This window comes from Bos indicus x Bos taurus, chromosome 8 (genome assembly GCF_003369695.1).
Source record: "Bos indicus x Bos taurus breed Angus x Brahman F1 hybrid chromosome 8, Bos_hybrid_MaternalHap_v2.0, whole genome shotgun sequence".
Taxonomy (NCBI): domain Eukaryota; kingdom Metazoa; phylum Chordata; class Mammalia; order Artiodactyla; family Bovidae; genus Bos; species Bos indicus x Bos taurus.
In genome coordinates, this window is record NC_040083.1 from 3,014,480 (window position 1) to 3,037,223 (window position 22,744).

Genomic DNA, 22,744 nt, shown 5'->3' on the forward strand with positions numbered 1-22,744 from the left:
AACACCAAGGTGTTTCCCCTGAATTCTCCACCATAACTGTGTAGATAAAGGCAACTTAAGAAGAGCACAAGTTTAAAGACAGCTGTATCACATTACAGACCTGGGTCCCACTTCTTTCTTATTCCTGGCTTGAATGTCAGTCAGGCAAAATTTGTATTCTTATAGAATGGAAGGCTCAATAAACATTTACTTTGTGAAAAAGTATAGCTAAATTTCATGGTATGTTGGTATAGCCTTTGAGTTAGAACTGAAAACCTGTTGTAGTAACTGCTTCTCAGAAGAAGTATTTTGGGGGAAGTAGGGACCATTGCTCGGAGAAGGCGATGGCACCCTGCTCCAGTAATCTTGCATGGAAAATCCCATGGACGGAGGAGCCTGGTGGGCTGCAGTCCATGAGGTCGCTAAGAGTTGGACACGACTGAGCGACTTCACTTTCACTTTTCACTTTCATGCACTGGAGAAGGAAATGGCAACCCACTCCAGTGTTCTTGCCTGGAGAATCCCAGGGATGGGGAGCCTGGTGGCTGCCATCTATGGGGTTGCACAGAGTCGGACACGACTGAAGTGACTTAGCAGCAAGGACCATTGCTATGGCACCTTAGTGACAAATGGAGTCCAGTGCATAAACCCTGACAAAATTGAAAGAACAAGTGATTCTGTGACATTCCTGGAAATTAGAGGGCTGGAGAAACCAAGCAAGCAATCTAGTTATGAGAAATTCATTATTATTTCACAAGGTGCTGCTAATAAAGAACTTCAGAGGCTAACAAGACTTTTTGCTTTTGGTCAAACTGTCATTCTAATCTAGGAAACTTACTGTGCCCTGTTCTCAAAATCAAGATGAAGAGGTCTGAGTTTGCATGTGGTCTGGGCAGAAACATTCAAACATCTTACAGAGTAAATGGTAAAGGTGCTTCAGGTAGGTACTTATGACCTGTGTGCTCAGATAATAGACCATGTTGGCAGACAGGAACCTTTGTTCTAAATTGAAAAGTGCTATCAAGTGGTGACTTTTTGGATTCGAGACTCTCAGTTCCATGAGAAAGTCACTCACTACACCTAAAATGAAAGGTAATTATTGGCATATCACTTGGCAGTAGTCATGACTGCTCTCATTACAAAAGGGCATTAGAAAATTCTGAGGTCAGAAAATCCCATCATGCCCTAGAGGATGTCAGGGAGTTATTAGAATATGGAAGGTGCAGGGTTGCAGATTTCATTCTGAATGGATGTGTTAGGGAATACACCGTAAGGGGCACGTTGTGTGAGTGGGAGCAGCCGTTCTGTCATATAGAGAAGGTGGTCTTCCCTGCACCTCTTGTGTTCCTGTGGGGTCAGAGCCCCACCAGTCTCTCCCAGCTGTGCCCGAGTAGGCTGCTTGGCTCAAACACAAGGCTTGCAAATGCGAACAACTTACCATGGGAGGAAGGGCAAGTCTCAAGGGTGGGTGGAGTCTAAGACTCCATATTTAAGCTAATGATGAGTTAGTGCTGGATTAGCATTTAGGCATTCAGTGGCTTCACTGTATGGTCAGGCCTCTGGGCCTCTGATAAACTGGATAATAAACAATGGTGAAGACACGGACGCAACCTAAATGTCTACCAACAGAGAAAAGGATAAAGAAGAGATGGTAGATACACACACACATGAGTATTAGTCATTAAAAAGAGTGAAATGATGCCATTTTCAGCAACAGGGAGGGACCTAGAGACGGTCATACTGATTAAGTCAGAAATATTGTATGACATCCCTTAAATGTGGAATCTAAAAAGAAATGAACTTACTTATAAAACAGCAAGAGACAGAGAATAAACTTAATGGTTTCCAGGGGGAAGGATAGGGGGAAAGGACAGGTAGGAAGTTTGGGATGGTGATGCACACACTGCTATATTTAAAATGGATAACCAGCAAGGACCTTCTCTATAGCACAAGGAACTCTGCTCAAAGTTATGTGGCAGCCTGGATGGGAGAGAAGTTTGGGGGAGAATGGATACATGTATATGTATGACTGAGCCCCTTTGCTGTTCACCTGAAACTATCACAACATTGTTTGTTAATTTGCTATACAAAATAAAAAGTAAAAAAATAAGAAGGCTGGAAAGGATATAATTACATGATTCATATCTTTCCCACTGGAGGTACCTCTTGAGAGTAGATTTCAGTAAAAAATCAAAGGTAACCAAGGGAGATGCATATGCTTATTAGGTTGGCTGTAATAATCATTTCACTATGCATATGGGGATCAAAATATCATCTTGTATGTTTGCTGGTAAGTCGCTTCAGTCGTGTCCGACTCTGTGTGACCCCAGAGATGGCAGCCCACCAGGCTCCCCTGTCCCTGCGATTCTCCAGGCAAGACACTGGAGTGGCTTGCCATTTCCTTATATGCAATTTTGTTTAAAATTTTACAAATATATATATAAAACCAGATCAGATTTTCAAATCGGATTCACAGAAGCCATCAATGTATCCAATGTCAAATGTTACAACAGCTCCTAATTATTTCAAGGATATATACTATCAACAGCTAAGAAAATAGAGTGATCCAGACCAGCTCCAGTTCTGCCCTAGGTCCTGTCTTTCACAGCTGACCTGTGCTGCTCCACCTAAGACAACACTTGAGGTCTGAATGTAGGGTTTTAGGAGCTCCTTAGAAATATTTCAGTTATGAGCAACCTCATTGTTTTCTCCTAGGATTGTTTACTTGTGTTGTCTTCTATAGCAACATGATTCTTGGATTCTCTGCTAATTTCCTGTAAATGATCTTTAGCAAGCTTTCCTGGAGATCTCCACAGATAGAGGAGACTGGTGGGCTACAGTCCATGGGATCACAATGAGTCGGACACATCTGAGTATTCGTGGATGCATGTTTAGCAAGGGGCACCCTGCTAAAGTTATTTTGAAGCTAATATCTCTTCACCTGAGAAATACCACCCCCTGAGTCAATTTACCTGTAGCCCAAGCAACAAGGTATGTCACGTTTCTTCTTTTCTTTTTGCCAGGGGCACATGCTCTGGTAAACTGAGTGAGGGGATCAGAAGCCAGCTGTTTTGCTCCTTCCTTCCTTTCATCACCTCATAAAAACTGTCTTTCATTTTGCTTGATACATTGTTCTAGACCTGGATGCAAATTTACATGTAAACAAGTGATGCAAATGACATTCAAACCATTGTCTTTGAAAAAGTGTATTAGTAAGTCTTCTCTAAACTGTGCCAGTCACTTAGTTTTGTCAAGTTCTTTGTGACCCCATGGACTATAGCCCACCAGGCTCCTCTGTCCAGGGGATTTTCTAGGCAAGAATACTGGAGTGAGTCATCATTTCCTTCTTCAGGGGATCTTCCCAACCCAGGGATCAAACCCAACTCTCCTGCATTGTATGAGGAGTCTTTACTACCTGAGCCAAGTATTCTCTAAGGGTAATTCTAACTTCTTTCTCTGTTGCTAAATTTAACAGGCTCTGAATGCAGCTCCATTACTCAGTGGGAAGGAAGATCTTGATTCCTTTCCTGTCTAATTGTGTAATATCTGCCTTGAAAAGGGACTGGGGAGAAATGTGAGCTAGTCTGCTGTTATGATCATGTTAGAGGGTGAAAGGTTGTTGCTGAACCATGCAAAGATGCTGGGATTCTTGGCCTCCGGAGGAGAATTCAAGCCGGGGCCAGAGATGAGGCTTGATCGCTCAGAGCTTTGTGTAATAAAGTTTTATTAAAGTATAAAGGAGATAGAGAAAGCTTCTGACATAGACATCAGAAGGGGCAGAAAGAGTACCCCCTTGCTAGTGTTAGCCATGGAGTTATATACTCTCTAATTAGTTATTACAGTGAATCAAAAGAATGTCTGGAGGTTGTAAAGAACTCACTAGCCCTACTCCCATAATTTACATTTTAAGATAATAGGATTAGCCAGAAGGTTTTTTTCCAGAGACTGTCTTCAAGCAGGATACATTATTGTTATATAATCCTAAGGAATGTAGAGGGATAAAAAATGTTTGTCTTTTCTTCCTCCTCGAGAACTCCAGACCCCTCTCTCCTTGGGGACCCCTGGACTTCTTATCAATTTGCCTAGGAATTGACTTTCTCAAGGGTAAGTAGTATTTCTGCTGACCTGGAAAACCCAACCATGGAGAAGACAGATGGGTTAAAAGATGTGTGTGTGCTGTCATGTCCAACTCTTTGTGACCCCATGGACTGTACCCCACCAGGCTCCTCTGTCTATGGAATTCTGTGGGCAAGAATAATTGAGTGGGCTGTCATTTCTTACTCCAGGGGATTTTCCTGATCCAGGGATGGAACCTGTGTCTCTTGTGTCTGCCTTCATTGGCAGGTGGGTTCTTTACCACCAGTGCTACCTGGGAAGCCCAGGAAAAAGGGGTAGTAAATGGAAAAAGTAGGAGATCATAGCATAGGGAAGAGGCTCTTGGAATTCTATTGCAATCAGGGATGGGCTACCATTCTGTTTCCCCCAAGTACATGAAACGCTAGAACAAAACTCCCACCTGTCTCAGATCTGATACTAATGACCAATGTTGGGGATAACTTCTGGGGCTGTCCTCTCTGGATAAGGGAAAATAGACAATCGCTGAATTCCAAGTTCATCTACAGGGTCATGTCAATAATTTTGAGTAAAGGAGTGGGAAGGGATACTCATGTGATGCTTATCAGAGTCCAAAACAGCTGGTCCACAGTATATCAGTCACATGAATTCATCTGGTTAATGAAAAGATTAGCCAGAGGAAATGATATCAACAAACTAGACAGAGCAGAAGGCTGAACAACAGAGATTCGGCATTCTGGGTGACCATAAATTAAGCTGGAATGTGGAACTGCCAAGAGAGCAGCCTTAACGTGATGAAAAGCAGGGTGAAGCTGCCTGGTCAGTGTTATCACCACTCATCTGTGAATGAAACACAGACTTAAAGATAGTGGAAGGAGACTCTAGTCACAAAAGAGATGGATTTGGGTATGATTTGGTGGCCAAAATTACAGGTGTTGAAAAGTGAAAGTGTCAGTTGTTCAGTCATGTCTGACTCTTTTCCACCCTATGGACTATAGCCCACCAGATACTCTGTCCATGGGATTTCCCAGGAAAGAATACTGGAGTGGGTTGCATTTCCTCCTCAAGGGGATCCTCCAGACCCAGGGATGGAACCCAGGTCTCTTGCACTGTAGGAGGATCCTTTACCATCTGAACCAGCAGGGAAACCCCAAATTACCATTATGTTACCTCCATTTCACTGGAATTGGAAGACTGATGGCCTTCCCAGGTAGAGATGTGATAGGAATTAGATGGCCCCAGTGACAGTCTCATGAGACACACAATATTTTTTGGCACAGGACAACTTTTCAAACGGTATGAGATTCATTGGTGTGTAAAGCAGTGCTGTATGTGATGGGTTGGTCAGCACTGGTCCACTGTGATCCAGTTTGTTAGGAGCTGCTCTTAGGGTAATGATCAGTTTCAGTATTTTAGGTTATTCATCATTATATAAAGGACTTGCAAACTATCATAATGACCCAAGAGGGAGGTCTCTTCCAGGAGACCAAAAACAGTTATAAAACCAGTCTGGAGGGACAACATATACCTAATTGAATGAATTAACAGAATAAAAACTGTGTTGGAACTTCACTTCTGTGGATAATGCTGAGACCAGGATGGAATGCATGCAAAGCGGCTAGACTTCTAGAGAGCCAGGTTAAGGAAGACCAATGATGGGAAATCTATGCTAAACCAAACATGGCAGTTTATCACTGGACAGTCAGGTTTTCATTGTCTTCTGAATGAAAACGAAATTTATCTTATCGATGATACAAGTGGCTTTGAATGGACAAATAAAGGAAAGAAAAACTTGTCTTAGAAATGGAGAAGGGGCAACAGAAGATGAAAAGGTTAGATAGCATCACTGAATCAATGGACATTAGTTTGAGCAAACTCTGGGAGATAGTGAAGGACAGGGAAGTCTGGTGTGATGCAGTACATGGGGTGGCAAAGAGTCGGAAACAATTTAGCGACTGAACGATAACAAAAGAGACATTAAGGGAGGTAGATAGTGTTAATACACTATAACAGTTGAAAGTTGTCAGTTGAAAACACTTGTTTTACAGTGTAGTTATATTCACAAACCAGATGGAATTCAGAATTGTCAAAATAATATTATTCTAGTCACCACTGTTATCACTAAGAGTGGTGTGGTATATTGGAAAGAAATGGAAAAAGACTCTTTAAATATAAGCTGTTTAGTTCAGTTCAGTCACTCAGTCATGTCTGACTCTGACTTCATAAACTATAGCACAACAGGTTTCCTTGTCCACCACCAACACCCAGAGTCTGCTCACTCATGTCTATGGAGATGGTAATGCTATCCAACCATTTCATCCTTTGCTGTCCCCTTCTCCTCCTACTGTCAATCTTCCCCATCATCAGGGTTTTTTTCTAATGAGTCAGTTCTTCCCATCAGGTGGTGAAAGTATTGGAGCTTCAGCTTCAGAATCAGTCACTGCAATGAATATTCAGGACTGAATGTCTTTTAGGATTGACAGGCTTGATCGCCTTGCAGTCCAAGGGACTCTCAGGAGTCTTTACCAACACCACAGATTAGTTCAGTTCAATTCAGTTCAGTGGCTCAGTTGTGTTTGACTTTTTGCAACCGCATGAACTATAGCACACCAGGCCTCCCTGTCCATCACTAACTTCTGGAGTTTACCCAAACTCATGTCAATTGAGTCAGTGATGCCATCCAGCCATCTCATCCTCTGTGGTCCCCTTCTCCTCCTGACTGCAATCCCTCCCAGCATCACGGTCTTTTCCAATGAGTCAACTCTTCGCATGAGGTGGACAAAGTATTGGAGTTTCAGCTTCAACATCAGTCCTTCCAATGAACACCCAGGACTGATCTCCTTTAGGATGGACTGGTTGCATCTCCTTTCAGACCAAGGGACTCTCAAGAGTCTTCTCCAACATCACAGTTCAAAAGCATCAATTCTTTGGCGCTCAGCTTTCTTTATAATCCAACTCTCACATCCATACATGACTACTGGAAAAACCATAGCCTTGACTAGATGGAGCTTTGTCATCAAAGTAATGTCTCTGCTTTTTAATATGCTGTCTAGCTTGGTCATAACTTTCCTTCCAAGGAGTAAGCGTCTTTTAATTTCACGGCTGCAATCACCATCTGCAGTGATTTTGGAGCAAAAAAAAAAAGTCTGCCACTGTTTCTAATGTTTCCCCATTTATTTGCCATGAAGTGATGGGACTGTACACCATGGTCTTAGTTTTCTGAATGTTGAGCTTTAAGCCAAACTTTTCACTCTCTTTCACTTTCATCACTTTTTGTTTAATTTTTCTTCACTTTCTGCCATAAGGGTGGTGCCATCTGCGTATCTGAGGTTATTGATATTTCTCCCAGCAATCTTGATTCCAGCTTGTGCTTCTTCCAGCCCAGCATTTCTCACGAGGTACTCTGCATATAAGTTAAATAAGCAGGGTGACAGTTTACAGGCTTGACATCCTGCTTTTCCTATTTGGAACCAGTCTGTTGTTCCCTGTCCAGTTCTAACTGTTGCTTCCTGACCTGCATACAGGTTTCTCAAGAGGCAGGTCAGGTGGTCTGGTATTCTCATCTCTTTCAGAATTGTCCACAATTTGTTGTGACCCACATAGTCAAAGGCTTTGGCGTGTCAATGACGCAGATGTTTTTCTGAACTTTCTTGCTTTTTTGATGATCCATCGAATGTTGGCAATTTGATCTCTGGTTCCTCTGCCTTTTCTTAATTTCTTAAAATGCTTAAACATCTTGAAGTTGATGTGAACATCTCAGTTCATGTACTTTTGAAGCCTGACTCAGAGAATCTTGAGCATTACTTTGCTAGCCTGTGAGAAGGGTACAGTTTGCGGTAGTTTGATTACATGCTGTATTGTGTGGCAAGTCACTCCAGTATTCTTGCCAGGGAAATCCCATGGACAGAGGAGCTGGAGGGCTACAGACCAGGGGGTTGAAAAGTGTTGGACACGACTTGGCAAATAAACACACAGCCAAACAAATAGAACAAAGAAGAATATATGATAAAGACTGTGTCCTGCAAATCCTTGAGCAGTCACTGTCTGTCTAGGCTAATCCATGCCTCCCATCCCCCAGAATGTCCATATCTTTATCCCCACAACCTGAGAACGTTAACTTCATGGTGGTGGGGCAGGGGTGGGGGGACATTACAGATGTGATTAAGGTTGTTAAGACAGAGAGAGTATCTGGGGTTATCCAGGTGGATCCCAGGTCACCTCAAGGGCCCTTATGAGGAGGAAGCAGGAGAGATGTGAAGATGAAGGCAAGAGGCCACAGTGACCATGTGGCTTCTAGGGGCTTAAAAAGGCGAGGGGATGAACTCTCTCCTCAGGGTCTCTGAGGACCAGACCTGAGGACACCCTGACCTTAGCTCTGTTAGACTCAATTTATACTTTTGTCCCCCAGGACTCTAGCTGGAAAAAAAAAAAGTGTGTTTTTTAAACTGTTATATGAACAGTAATTTGTTACAGCAGGAGAAAGAAAGCTGACATACAAGCCCTTTTCAGAAACAGCTTGCTGGCTGCTGTGGCAGATGATGCCGAGGAGGAGAAAATATTTGGGGCAGTCTGGCGCTAGTGGTAAAGAACCTGCCTGCCAGTGCACGAGGCATAAGAGACGTGGGTTTGATCCCTGGGTCGGGAAGATTCCCTGCAGGAGAGCATGGCCACCCACTCCAATATTCTTGCCTGGAGAATCCCAGGGACAGAGGGGCCTGGAGAGCTACGGTTCATAGGCTCACCAAAAGTAGAACATGGGTGAAGCAATTTAGCAAGCATAGATGTACTGATTTAAACCCTCAAAGAATAGAATGCCTATGGAAACAAATCCCCCAGTTAAACATTTAAATTTGACCTCAGGAAAAATGCACAGTTAAATGCCTCCATCATCATATGTATAAATTTTCTAATCACATATGGATAATAGGGAGGAAAATCATTTTTGCTGGTAAAAGAACAAAAGACCCGTGAGGGGAGATGTTCAAGGTGAAGAAACTTCTTAGAAAGGAATTCTACTCATGCCTAGATTGTTTAAATTATGGTGATCACTGGGATGTTAGCAGGCTTTATAAAATAGTACTAAAAATAGAACTTTATTTTAAAAGAAAGTACTAGAGAAAATGCTGAAAACTAATCAAGAGAAATACCTTGCAAGGAGATATCAAACAACGTGAGAAAAGAACTGTCAAAGAAGTTCTTAAGCACTGTGCCTGCAAACTGTTTTCCCCTTTTATGGTGGAATTGTCCTCACAAACCAACCAACTTGAATTATTTCAAGTGGATCCTGTTATCTTCTAAAGGCTGCTTTCTTGCTCAGTCATTCAGTCGTGTCCAATTCTTTGCGATCTGATGGTCTGTAGCCCACCAGGCTCCTCTGTCAGTGGGATTTCCCAGGCAAGAATACTGGATTGTGCTGCCATTGCCTACTTCAGGGGATCTTTCTGACCCAGAAACTGAACCTGTATCTCTGTGTCTCCTGCATTGCAGATGGATTCTTTACCACCGCACCATCTGGGAAGTCCTCATTTTTTAAAATACTGGAGCCCAAAAATGGATGAATAGAGGAAAGGAAAGCATGTTGAGAGGCTAACAGGAAGGAAGGCCAGGGATCTCCAAACGGAGGAAATAGGCTGCAAGTGTCAGACTTTTTTCTTTTTTTTTTTTTGGAGAAGGCAATGGCAACCCACTCCAGTACTCTTTTCTGGAAAATTCCATGGACGGAGGAGCCTGGTAAGCTGCAGTCCATGGGGTCACAAAGAGTCGGGCACGACTGAGTGACTTCACTTTCACATTTCACTTTCATGCATTGGAGAAGGACATGGCAACCCACTCCAGTGATCTTGCCTGGAGAATCTCAGGGATGGCGGAGCCTAGTGGGCTGCCATTTATGGGGTTGCACAGAGTCGGACACGACTAAAGCAACTTAGCAGCAGCAGCAGCAGTCAGACCTTTTTTTTGTTGTTGTTTTTTCTTCTCTCTTAAGTGGCAGGAGGAAGCAAACTAGTGATGTATTTTTTCCCTTTTCTACACAAATTTAAAAAGAGGTTTCTCTTAAAATAGTTTGTTGCCATAATGACACCTGGTTCCATCTGAATTTAACTTTTCTCAAATCTTGAGTTAACCAATGCATTTTTCTTATGGAAATGTTTGTCTTAAGCTATGTTAATGTACTTACTATGCATTTACCCCAAACTTTTCCTCAAGTCATTCAGCCTAATGGCACAGAGGAGACTTGACAAACCAGTATGTTATACTCAGACATTGTTCTCCTAATCTATGTAAATGAAACTATTTGTATGGTAATCTGCCTTTCTACAAGATTCAAGTCAACCATTTTATGGCCTGGGATGACTCACCTGGTGCCAAGATTATCCAAAATACATCTTGTGGGTGAAGGGCCTGGTGCCATTCTCTGAGTTTTAAGACATTCCTTTCTTTCATTAACAGACTGCTAGTAACTATATAACATCCAGCTAAAGACGAGCAGGTGGGTATTCTGCCCACTTCTGATGTCCATGTCAGAAGTTTCCCTATCTCCTTTATACTTTAATAAAACTTTATTACACAAAAGCTCTGAGCAATCGAGCCTCATCTCTGGCCCCAGATTGAATTCTCTGGAGGCCAAGAATCCTGGCGTCTTTTGTGATTCAGCAACAACCTTTCAATGTGACAGATGTTTCACTGGACCCTGATTGAAAATACATACATCTACAAAATGTTGAAAATAACACACATACACACACACACACACACACACACACACACCCATTCATTGGATGGTCTCTAAGCCCCATGCCTCTAGTTACATAAAGGTTCAGAAAAACTGTTTTCCCATCGTACTGCATGCATATCCATAATTATAATAGCAAACTCTCAGAGACAATTCTGTTCAAAGCAGGAATAAGACCAATTATGACAAAACCAGTTCTATTTCCTTCAGTACCACCCACCCTAATGGTAATACAAGGGTTAACAAATTAATTTACCCTTTCTAAATTAATCTGTTATATTATCTTCTATTGATCTTTTCTAATGCAAATGTCTTGCTGGCAAAATACAGTGGAGATTTGTTTGACCTCTTTATTGTTGAAGGATATGGCAATTAATTTTTAAATTGAGATTCCAATTAGCTTTCTGCTCTTGCAATATTTTACCTATATCTTCCTTTAAAGTTCTGCTAAGGTCACCAGAAAAAGATTGTCTAAACAAGCCTGTAATAAAAGGTAGAAGTAAAGAAAACATTTCTTATGTTATGTACCAAATTGAGGTTACTCTAGGTTAACTGAATCTGATTCTTTGAAGAGATAAAGATGCTCTAAATCACGAAGAATTAATCAAAAAATTCTAATTGAAAAACAGGACCTCAGAAGTCTATTATAAGAGAAAGTGCCAACTTAGCAAAACAAAGCAGCTAAATCTGAAAGACATTTTACAGATGACTGCAGTCATGTGTATGTGTTAGCTGCTTAGTCGTATCCGACTCTTTGAAACTCCATGGACTGTAGCTTACCAGGCTCCTCCATCCATGGAATTTTCCAGGCAAGAGTACTGGAGTGGGTTGCCATTGCCTTCCTCTTATGAAAATGTTACAGGGAAGAAGAAGAAAGCCCCAGAGAGTAAGATTTCAAAATTAGGACCACCCTTGGAGAGCATCACCGACTCAATGGACATGAGTTTGAGTGAACTCTGGGAGTTGGTGATGGACAGGGAGGCCTGGTGTGCAGTGATTCATGGTGTTGCAAAGAGTTGGACATGACTGAGCAACTGAACTGAACTGAGGAGAGCCTCTGAGGAGAGCATGGCAACCCACTCTAGTATTCTTGCTTGGAGAGTCCCTGTGGATAAACCTCGTGACTACAGTCCATGGGGTCTCAAAGAGTTGGACACTACTGAGTGACTAAGCCTCTAACAGGAAGCCTCTAACAGGAAGAAATTGAGCTTCCTAAATGGAGGTGATCTGCATGTGAAATTTTCAGATGTCTGTGAAGATACTAAGACAAGGGGTGATGTCTCAGTAGTTACTGAAGGGCAAATGAGAGCAAGGTTACAGACACAAGAGTGGACAGAGAAGAGCTTCCCAGGACAGGTCTAGAACAACCCCATCTAGCCTAACCATTCAGATTAGGCATTTAAAAGCACATCAAAAAGCTTTCCTCTTTCACTGCTGATCTCTCTGGCTTTTACTGACCTTGAATAAGATGAAGATGAGAGAGTGGCCAGAAAATAAGAAGAAAAAATGACAATCTGGAAATGCCCTACTGGGCACGAATACAACATATAATGGTCACAGGAGAGGGAACTCTGATACAGCGGACTTGGTTTTTCAAACATTCAAATCCCTCAGCTCAGAGGGTTTGGTACAGAGAAGGGAAGGAAGAAGGGTCGGTGTGCAAGTTCAAGGGTACACCACTTTCACACCTCAGTCTCTCTGGGGTCATTTGTATTTACAAAATGAAGGATGGGAATTGGATTTGAGGGTAACTTCAAGTTTCCATTAATTTGGTATCTCTAAACATAAATTCTAGGCAAGTTGGATTGAAATGAAAGGTGTTAAGAGTTTATTATTTAAATATTTACTTTAGAAAGGTAAAAAATCTGATATAATTTAGTTTTTAGATTGCTAACATGTTTTTGATTATTCCTTTATAGATGTTCTTATTATATCAGGCATACTTATATGTTGGCTTATAAAGAATTATGTGCTTTGAACCAGACTACATATTAATCTCAGATACAATTCAAACATCAACATTTATTGTACAGAGGGTTAATAATTTCACAGCCAACTGGTATTTGCTGTTGTCACTGAGGCATTAAGGTAATGCTGAATTACTGTATTTCATCACTACACTGATCTTCATTTTGGTATATTCCTAATTCATGCCAGTTTTCATTTAAATCTAATAGGCTATATCCTTAAGAAAAATCTGAAGTGCACAGGTTCTTCCATTTCTAAATATAAATTAGCAAAGGCTAATTTAGCATGTTTCAAGGCTGCCATATAATTCATGGTAATAGTTTTATCTCTCAGAAATTGTCAATCCAATCTTAATAGTAAAAGATATTTACTTTGTCAGGAAAAAGGATTTGAAAGCAATATGACTAGTTCATATTTCCTGGGGAAGATAGAAGTTTTAATTTACATATATTTTGAGACAATATTTATACAGGGATTTAAATGGAAAATGCCATGACCTAGCAAAAGACCCTGATCTTCTGTCTTTTCTTCATTTATTCCCATAATATTGTACTTATCTCACTTTGGACAGATAGAACACACTCTATTGCAGGGAACTGTAATATATATTACATATATATATGTAAGTTAGTTGTGGCTTTACAACTAAATCATAAGTTCTTTTTATTAGGATTTGTAGCAAGATGTCTTTGTAAATTCCAGCATGTTATAAAGAGTTTATTTTAAATTTAAGCTCATTAATTTATTTCTAGAATATACTGTATAATAGTTACCTGAGATGTGAAGGTATCTTCATGTGTTCTCACAGGAACCTTTAGGTGAGCAAGGAAACTATCAAGCAGTTGGATAAGCAAACATTCTTCCAGGAATTTCTACAGACTGAGCTGACTCATCTCTCTACTTAGGACTTTGTCATCTAGAAGGAAGCCTACATGCAAACACAAAAGGCAGACTTGTGAACACAAATACAAACCACAGGATTAACATGTAGATTTAAGTGTGATGCAATTTAGGAAACAAAAAGAACAGCTGGCCAGAAATAGTTCTATATCCATCAAAGAAAATATTTTTTGTTGGAACTTATATGAAATATTTGACACATGGGAGCTGACACTTTAGACTTAAAAAATAGTCACAACCTTAAAGTTGAGAGTTGTTTTATTCAGCAGAAATTTCTAGGACTTAAGCCTGGGAGATAGTAACTCACATCTCTAGTTGCTCCATCTCAGATAAGGAGACAGGTGATATAGAAGTTTGCAACAAAAGACAGGTAATCTGAATATATAAAAATATTATATATATATTTTGTGAATTAAAGAAAATCAGGTATCCCAAGTTAAGAAATTTAGCACTTTTCTATGTATGGGAAGATGCAGTAGTCTAGGCTTACTGAAATCATTCCTTTCATATGCATCTCAGCTATCTGGGGCCAGTATCCTGTTTCTCACATCCTAGGCTTCCTTTGGGCTCACCATAGGGCGTGGCTGCAGCCTCATGGTGGCTGATGCCATGTCTTCTTTCTAAGTGCCCTTAGGACTCAGGAATTCACATATGGAGAGTTGAAAACCATGATGACTGTAACATCCTTGTTTATGAATATGAAAGCAAATATTGCATTTCTCAACACATAGACTTTTCAAAGAGGGACAGGAAGATTATTTGAAATGCATGTGTCTGTCCACTTAGGAAAAATAGTACTGATCATGTATAGATTGTAGTAACTGATATAGAATTTGTCTGCTTGAAACTCAAGGCTGAAGTATGCTGAGCACTTAGGGCAACTAAGGTAAAAGGAAGGTGATGCAGAAGGAAGAGTGGAGTCATGAATATACGGTTCTGAGATGACTGTGAGTCATTCTAGGTTCCAAAAAGGAGGATAACTAGGTGATATAAACACACTTATGCCTAATAATTCTTATTACTATGTACTATATACTATATGTGTGTTAGTTTTTGTGTGTATAGATGGCATCCATAAAAGGCATTTTTGTCACTTTTTAAACATTTTTGCCTAACATATACATATAATTACAAGTTTTAAGCCTACAAAAGACATACTGTATTTGACTGTGTGGAAAGAATAAATGTAAAGTTGCCGAACTGGTGATTCCAACATTCAAATGGATAGATATATACTAGATATATAATGCATGTATGTATCAACATGTATATTTGTAAGATAGATGCATATATTCTAAATTAAGTGTATAATAAAATAAAACAACTACCCCAAAAGGTAATAATTTTATCATTTTAACTGAAAATTAAAGAATAATTATAATGTAAAGAAAACACATAAACCTGAGAACAGTACTGAAAATATTCTCATATGTTTATTACAAAAGATGACTGTGAATGTTGATGTCTCAGCATACTTTTTTGTGAGGATGTGGGACAACCCAAGAAGTGGAATGAGTGCTATGGAACAGATGTTATGAGAATTCTCAGGGACATTAAATAGTTTTACTCTACTTTGGTTTTAGTTGCAAATATTCATCTTAACGTACAAAGATCTCTAATTAGAATACAATAGACAAAGAACTATAATCCAAGAGAAAATCTTTTTAGCAGATGATTGTTGAGAAATTTCACTGTAACAAGTATAATAAGTCTGTAAAGGAGAAACAGTGGGGCAAAAAGTAATCAAAATCTGCATTTCTAACTTTGAAAGTTTGCAGTCTTTTTGCAGTAATCCTTAAACAGTAAGTTTTCCAATACTATAAAGTAAAATTTTATTTTTGGAGCACTAGACATTCTTTATATCATGTAATACACTAAAAAAAAAAAAAAAAAAAAAAAAACCTCCCTTTTAAACCAACTTTTATTTCCTGGTAGATATATAGTTCATTGGAGAAGGAAATGGCAACCCACTCCAGTGTTCTTGCCTGGAGAATCCCAGGGATGGGGGAGCCTGGTGGGCTGCCATCTATGGGGTCGCACAGACACGACTGAAGCGACTTAGCAGCAGATATATAGTTAGGCTTGGTATAAAAACTGTAATTCAAAAAGATGTACTGGTTTTATCTCTAATTTGTTAATGAGTTTTCAAACTCATTATGTGACTACATAATCTACTAAATGAGGAAAGTATCAATTATAAAAAGAAAATGCACTCTAAGAAGACCATCTATAATTCAAAGGTATGCTAAAGTCTTTCAAATGCATGATTTTAACATTTAAATTGGAAATCAATTTAAATATCTTTTTCTTAAAAATACTTGAGTTGTTAATGTTAATTTTATGATAATTTTAATTTTATATACCTGAAACTAGGAAGTCATGTTTTAGGTTTAAAACTTCATAATATTAATTATATGTTGAAGGAAATCAGAATTTGCTGTACCAAAATATTCTTCTTTGACAAAACAATTTTTTAAAATATTTACTGAGGTATAGTTGATTTACAATGTTATGTTAGTTTTAGATGTACAAAAAAGTGAATCAGTTATACATATACATATGTCCACTCTTTGTTAAATTATTTTACCACATAGGTCATTACAGAGTATTAAGTAGACTTCCCTGTGCTATACAGTAGGTCCTTGTTAATCTGTTTTATATATAGGAGTATGTATGTCAGTTCTAGTCTTCCAATTTATCCTTCCCCGCTCGTCCCTGGTTTGTTTTGAGCTGAAAGCAATTAACTTTCTGCCCTTCCCCTTTCAGTAGAAAAGCAGGACACACATTTCCCTTTGCAAAGGTGTGACTTCTTCCAGAACCAGGAAGATGAGCATGACTCAGTCACTGAAAACACTTTCAACTCTTTTAAATGATGAAAGCATCAAATTGAGTCACATAATAAACCTTACTAAATAACCCTAATCTTCCATTAGTTTTCCCCCATGTATTTTACCTATTGTAATTTATTGCCCTAGAAACACAACTTTCCCTTCCTTTGTCTAATTACTTCACAATTTATTGCCCATGATTAAAACGACTTATAAGCCTCTAGATCTAACCACTTCTTTGTGGTTTCCACTTCTTTTCTGTGAGGCTCCCTGTATGCATGCAAAACGAACCTTTCTCCTGCTCACCTGTCTTTTATCAATTTGATTTGCAGACTTCAGTCACTTCTTTCCTGAACCTGAGAGTATACAGGAAAGACTTCGTTGTTGTTGTTTTTACATCCTCTACAATATTGAAACATGGTGAAAAAATCATAATTTGAGTGGGAAGTAAGGTTGGGAAACCCATAGCAAACCCGTCACACTTTTCCCTATTTTCATATTTTGACTTGTATATTTAATCACTTATTTGGAAACAACAAATCCTCATTTTCTATTTCATCAGGCAAAAACATGAGTGAATGATCCCTGGGACTATAATGGGTCAGAAGAGAGTCATCTGAGATCCAGAGAAGAAGCAGAGCATACAGAACAGGCCAAATGATCCAGGTTCAAGTAGAAGGTAATGAAAAGGGTCCCCATATGCAATTATGACATCGTGTACAGAGAGGACTTGATTTACATTATACTGACTAAACCAGTTATAGTCTACATGACCTCACTTTCTTTTCCTGCTCACTGGGCACCTGCAATTGGCAGACAGCTCTGTGGATGTTACAGGCACATTTGTAATTTCTTTACATCATGTAAGCAAACTTTCATAAGCTTCAGTTTCCTCATCTGTAAATATGTAATAATTGTAAGTAGCTATTAACATTGGAGAAGGCAATGGCACCCTACTCCAGTACTCTTGCCTGGAAAATCCCATGGATGGAGGAGCCTGGTAGGCTGCAGTCCATGGGGTCGCTAAGAGTCGGACACGACTGAGCAACTTCACTTTCAGTTTTCACTTTCACGCATTGGAGAAGGAAATGGCAACCCACTCCAGTGTTCTTGCCTGGAGAATCCCAGGGACGGGGCAGCCTGGTGGGCTGCCATCTATGGGGTCACACAGTTGGACATGACTGAAGCAACTTAGCAGTAGCAGCAGCAGCAGCAGCAGATATTAACATTGCTATTAGAATCATGAGATCATGAATGCAAAAGTAAAATATGTATATAAGGCTCACTGCTGCTGCTACTGCTAAGTCACTTCAGTTGTGTCTAACTCTGTGTGACCCCATAGACGGCAGCCCACGAGGCTGCCCCGTCCCTGGGATTCTCCAGGCAAGAACACTGGAGTGGGTTGCCATTTCCTTCTCCAATGTGTGAAACTGAAATGTGAAAGTGAAATTGCTGAGTCTTGTCTGACTCTTAGCGACCCCATGGACTGCGGCCCACCAGGCTCCTCCGTCCATGGGATTTTCCAGGCAAGAGTGCTGGAGTTGGGTGCCATTGCCTTCTCCACTATAAGGCCCACAATGAGCAATAAATATTATTACTACTATCAATAATTTGTTTGGGTAAATGTTGTATTCCTCATAATACTGGGTTGTGCAATTTGAAAGGAGGTGGGACACTTTGAATGGCACTGAGATACTGGGCTTTTTGCTAGAACTTATATCTGGAGATTTAAACACAAAGAATAAAGAGTTGGTTAACTCATTAATCCCACAAACCAGACCCCACAAACCAGATGCTTCAGTATGATTACAAACATAAGTTTGGAACCATCTTGGTTGAGTTTAAATCCCAATTACAATTTTTAGTGACATTTTAAACTTTTGGAAATGTTTTTAATGTCATTAGCCCCAAATCTCTTATCTGCAAAAGAGTAATGATGATAGTACACTTGAGTTAAGGCACACAAAGCACTTAAATGAGTTCCATGCACTAGAGTTCAACAAATGTTTGTGATCACTTTAGATTTAGCAATAGTTCATCACCTTTGAAAATCATATGCTACCATTTCCATCTTTAGAGCCAGTATCTTCAGGGATACTGAAAATTCACAGGATTTGTGATAAAGCAACAGAGAGCAAGCTTGGTTGGCATCTAACTTTCATAGAGATTAGGGTATGGACAGTGAGAAATGGAATATTGCCTGACAGAGCAGTAAACAAGGATCCCACAGTCATCAGTGACTGCAGCCACCATGGATGCTGAGCTTGTGAGCCCTCAGGGAACTCAGGCAGGAAAAACATACCTGGCATCTAGCAGCCATCAGCCTGTAGCCACTCCCCACAGTGAGCCCTGAGGAAACTCAGGATGTGAAAACTCAGGATACTGGCCCAAGATAGCTGAAGTGCAGATCAAAGGAATGATTTCAGTGAGCCCAGACTCTTGCATCTTCCCATACATAGAGAAGTGCTAAACTCCTTAACCTAATGTATCTGGTTTCTTTAATTAACAGTACTATTTTGACATTCAGATGACCTGCCATTCGTTGCAAAACTTTTATATAACCTGGCTCCTCCCCTCACCTCCTAGCAACAGTTTCCCAGAGCCATCTGAAATGCTGTCTTCTGGGCTGCAGTCCTCATTTTGCCCCAAATTAAGCTTAACTTGACACTCCCACATTGTGCACATTTTTTTTTTTCAACAATAGCAGCCTGTGCAGATTAAATTCAGAAGATCTCAGGTTCCTTCCTTAACCATAAACTACCAAGTTAGGTTTTGTTACACAGTCCTTGACTATAATCAAGATTGATCCCAGACTATGCAATGATACTAAGATTAACCAGAATCCAGGTGGCAGCAATTGCAGCAATTATTACATTTTGTGAAGGAATGCCTTGATACAGATTAAAACATGGAAATTTTCCATTTTCTAAATGGCCAAAAAATCTGCCTTATTTTGTCTTATATGTGTCTGTCATCCAGTTTTTAAATGTGTATTATTACTGGAGATACATTAGCACTGTCTTTGTTGGCTGACCTTTTTGTTAGCTTTTATCTTTTAAAACTTTCAGTTATACTTTTACAGTTTAAAACTTTCAGTTATAATTTTTATAGTAAAATAAACATTTTCCCCTTTGTATCAAAATTTTATTATTTTTGATGAGTGTGAAATTAAGCAAATGAACAGAGGAACTAACTAAATAGGGACCTCAAAATACCTGGTGTGATCCATATAGCAATCATTGTACAGGAAACTGAAGAACTGCATATAGTTCTTCAGTTCTTCTGTCACAATTAACCATGTGAATTGTGAGCATTGTAATAAAACCTAGGTCGGTGGCACTAGAGGTAAAGAACCTGCCTGCCAGTGCAGGAGACATGGGTTTGATCCCTGGGTTGGGATGATCCCCTGGAGAAGGGAATGGCAATGCACTCCAGTATTCTTGCCTGGAGAATCCCATGGACAGAGGAGCCTGGTGAGCTATAGTCCATGGGGTCTCAAAGAGTCAGACACTACTGAAGCGACTTAGCACACACACATTCTTACTGGGTAAACAAGTAGGTTGAAATAAGGGCTTTCTTCTGCTGTTTGACCAGGAAGGAAGATGTTGAGGTCTATTTCCTGAGAAATACATATTTTCTACCATATCAGTAAGTAAGAATGTCACAGTCGTCAGCAATGCTGGCCCTCCAATGTGAGCTGGTGAGCCCTGAAGGGACTCAGGAGGGAGAAGAACACCTGGAATCTGACAGTCATTAGACTGCAGCCACTCCCTCCAGCAAACCCAGGGGAGCTCAGGTTGTGAAAACCACCAGGCACTGGGCCCAGAGAGCTGAGATGCATATGAAAGGAATGATTTCAGTAATCATCTCCTCATACACAGAAAAGCACTAAATTCCTTAATTTGAGATATCTGGTTTTCTTTAGTTCACAAAAATACCTTTGGCATTCAGATTACCTGCCCTCTGTTGCAAACTTCTATATAACCTGGCTCCTTCCCCTGCCTCCCTGGAGGAGCTCTCTCAGGGTCACTTGAGATCCTGTCTCCTGGGCTTGACGTCCTAAAAATACCCACCAAATAAAACATAAGTCTTAACTTTTAGGCTGTGAATATTTTTGAAGTCAACATCCCCATCTATGCAGACAGTGGGTTCCATGGCTTTGTGCCAGCAGCCATCACTATCTGCCTCTATCTAGGGTCATCCGACTCTGAACAGATGACTGGTCTCATCACTTTCTGTTTTCTGAGGCTGCCAGTCCCTGAGATAAAAGAATCACCGGAGTCTCACCTGCAACAGAAGAATAAAAATGACTCATGTAATTGTAAATCTTCTGATGATAAAATTCCAACTGAATTTTCAGAGAACATCACAATCTTTTATTGAGACAATCACAGCACAAACAGTAATCCAAAAAAATAAAAATAAATACAACCAGTGAAAGTGCTGCAGTGAAAAGGGGAAAAAAAGGAATGAGATTTTTTTTTTTCTTCTTCCCTGAAAACAAAGAAGATAAAGAGAACAGTGAACAGGTCTGATCACTTCTATGTTTCACTTTAACTGTTACTAATCTGTAGTCTGTAACTAAGTTTGCTTTTCTAACTCTGTATATCTGTAAATAAGTTTGCTTTCAGTTCAGTTCAGTCACTCAGTCGTGTCCGACTCTTTGCCACCCCATGAACTGCAGCATGCCAGGCCTCCCTGTCCATCACCAACTCCCTTACTGCCCCCTAACTGGGCATGAGCTACATTTTGTACCTATTATCCTTTGCCTCTATGCTAATTACATCCTATATCTGGTGCTAAACTTTACAGCACTCTCCTCACAGATCGTCCCTTGTATTTTTTTCTCCTTCTGCATTACAGAAAGAAAGCCAGTGCAATATACAAATGACAACAGAAGCAACTACTAAACGGCTGGATGCCAGACCCAATTACCAGGCTCCCTGACCCCAGCCTACGACTGTTTTTGAAACAATGCAAGAGAAACAATATAAGATCCTTACACTGTTGTAAGTCACCATTATATAAGCCCTCATCTTATATAATCGGAGAAGGCAATGGCAACCCACTCCAGTACTCTTGCCTGGAAAATCCCACGGACGGAGGAGCCTGGTGGGCTGCAGTCCATGGGGTCGTGAAGAGTTGGGCACGACTGAGCGACTTCACTTTCACTTTTCACTTTCATGCATTGGAGAAGGAAATGGCAACCCACTCCAGTGTTCTTGCCTGGAGAATCCCAGGGACAGATGAGCCTGGTAGGAGGCCATCTATGGGGTCACGCAGAGTCGGACACAACTGAAGCGACTTAGCAGCAGCAGCAGCATCTTATATAATACTCCAGATTTCCCATGGAAGGGAGGGACACAGTTTCAGACGCATGAGCCAGCTATGTCTTCCTTCTGCCGGCTGAGGATTAAAGTCACCTCTCTATTTCCCGCAAACTGCCTCCACATTTTTTATTCAGCTTTGGTGGGCAGAGAAAGCCAAGATTTTGGTGGCAACAAAACCAAGGAAATATTTTCAGGCAACAATTTAAGTAGTTTTGTTGTTCAATTCCTAAGTCATGTCCGACTTCTTTGCAACCCCAATGACTGAAGCATGCCAGGCTCCCCTGTCCTTCACTATCTCCTGGAATTTGCTCAGACTCATGTCTATTAAGCCAGTAATGCCATCCAACCATCTCATCTTCTGTTTCCACCTTCTTCTCCTGTTCTCAATCTTTCTCAGCATCAGGGTCTTTTCCAGTGAGTTGGCTCTTTGCATTAGGTGGCCAAAGTATTGGAGCTTCAGCTTCATCATCAATCCTTCCAATGAATAGTCAGGGTTGATTTCCTTTAGAATTCATTGGTTTGATCTCCCTGCTGTCGAACAGACTCTTAAGAGCCTTCTCCAGAAATTGAAATTATCAATTTCAAATTGATAATTTGAAAATATCAATTCTTCAGGGCTCAGTCTTCTTTATGGTCCAACTCTCACATCCATACATGACTATTGGAAAAACCATAGCTTTGACTATATGGATCTTTGTCAGAAAAGTGATGTCTCTGCTTTTTAATATGCTGTCTAGGTTTGTCACAGCTTTCCTTCCAAGAAGCAAGAATCTTTTAATTTTGTGGCTACAGTCACCATCCACAGTGATTTTTAGAGTCCAAGAAAATAAAATCTGTTACTGTTTCCATTATCTCCCCATCCATTTGCCATGAAGTAATGGGACTGGATTCCATGATCTTAGTTTTTTGAATGCTGATGAAGTCTCAAAATGCTA

At 40.2% G+C, this 22,744-nt stretch overlaps 1 long non-coding RNA gene across 2 annotated transcripts in view; it reads right to left on the reverse strand.

The window, feature by feature from the left end:
* LOC113896864 overlaps positions 1 to 22,744 on the reverse strand; it is a 37,277-nt gene that overhangs the window by 7,180 nt on the left and 7,353 nt on the right. The window contains exons 1-2 of one of the 2 annotated variants that reach the window (XR_003512154.1): positions 16,786 to 17,306; positions 13,525 to 13,679 (exon numbers count right to left, since the gene is read on the reverse strand). This is a non-coding gene — a long non-coding RNA (uncharacterized LOC113896864). Of the gene's footprint in view, positions 1 to 13,524; positions 13,680 to 16,785; positions 17,307 to 22,744 lie in introns of those variants that run through there. The other variant, XR_003512153.1, reaches the window with a different exon arrangement.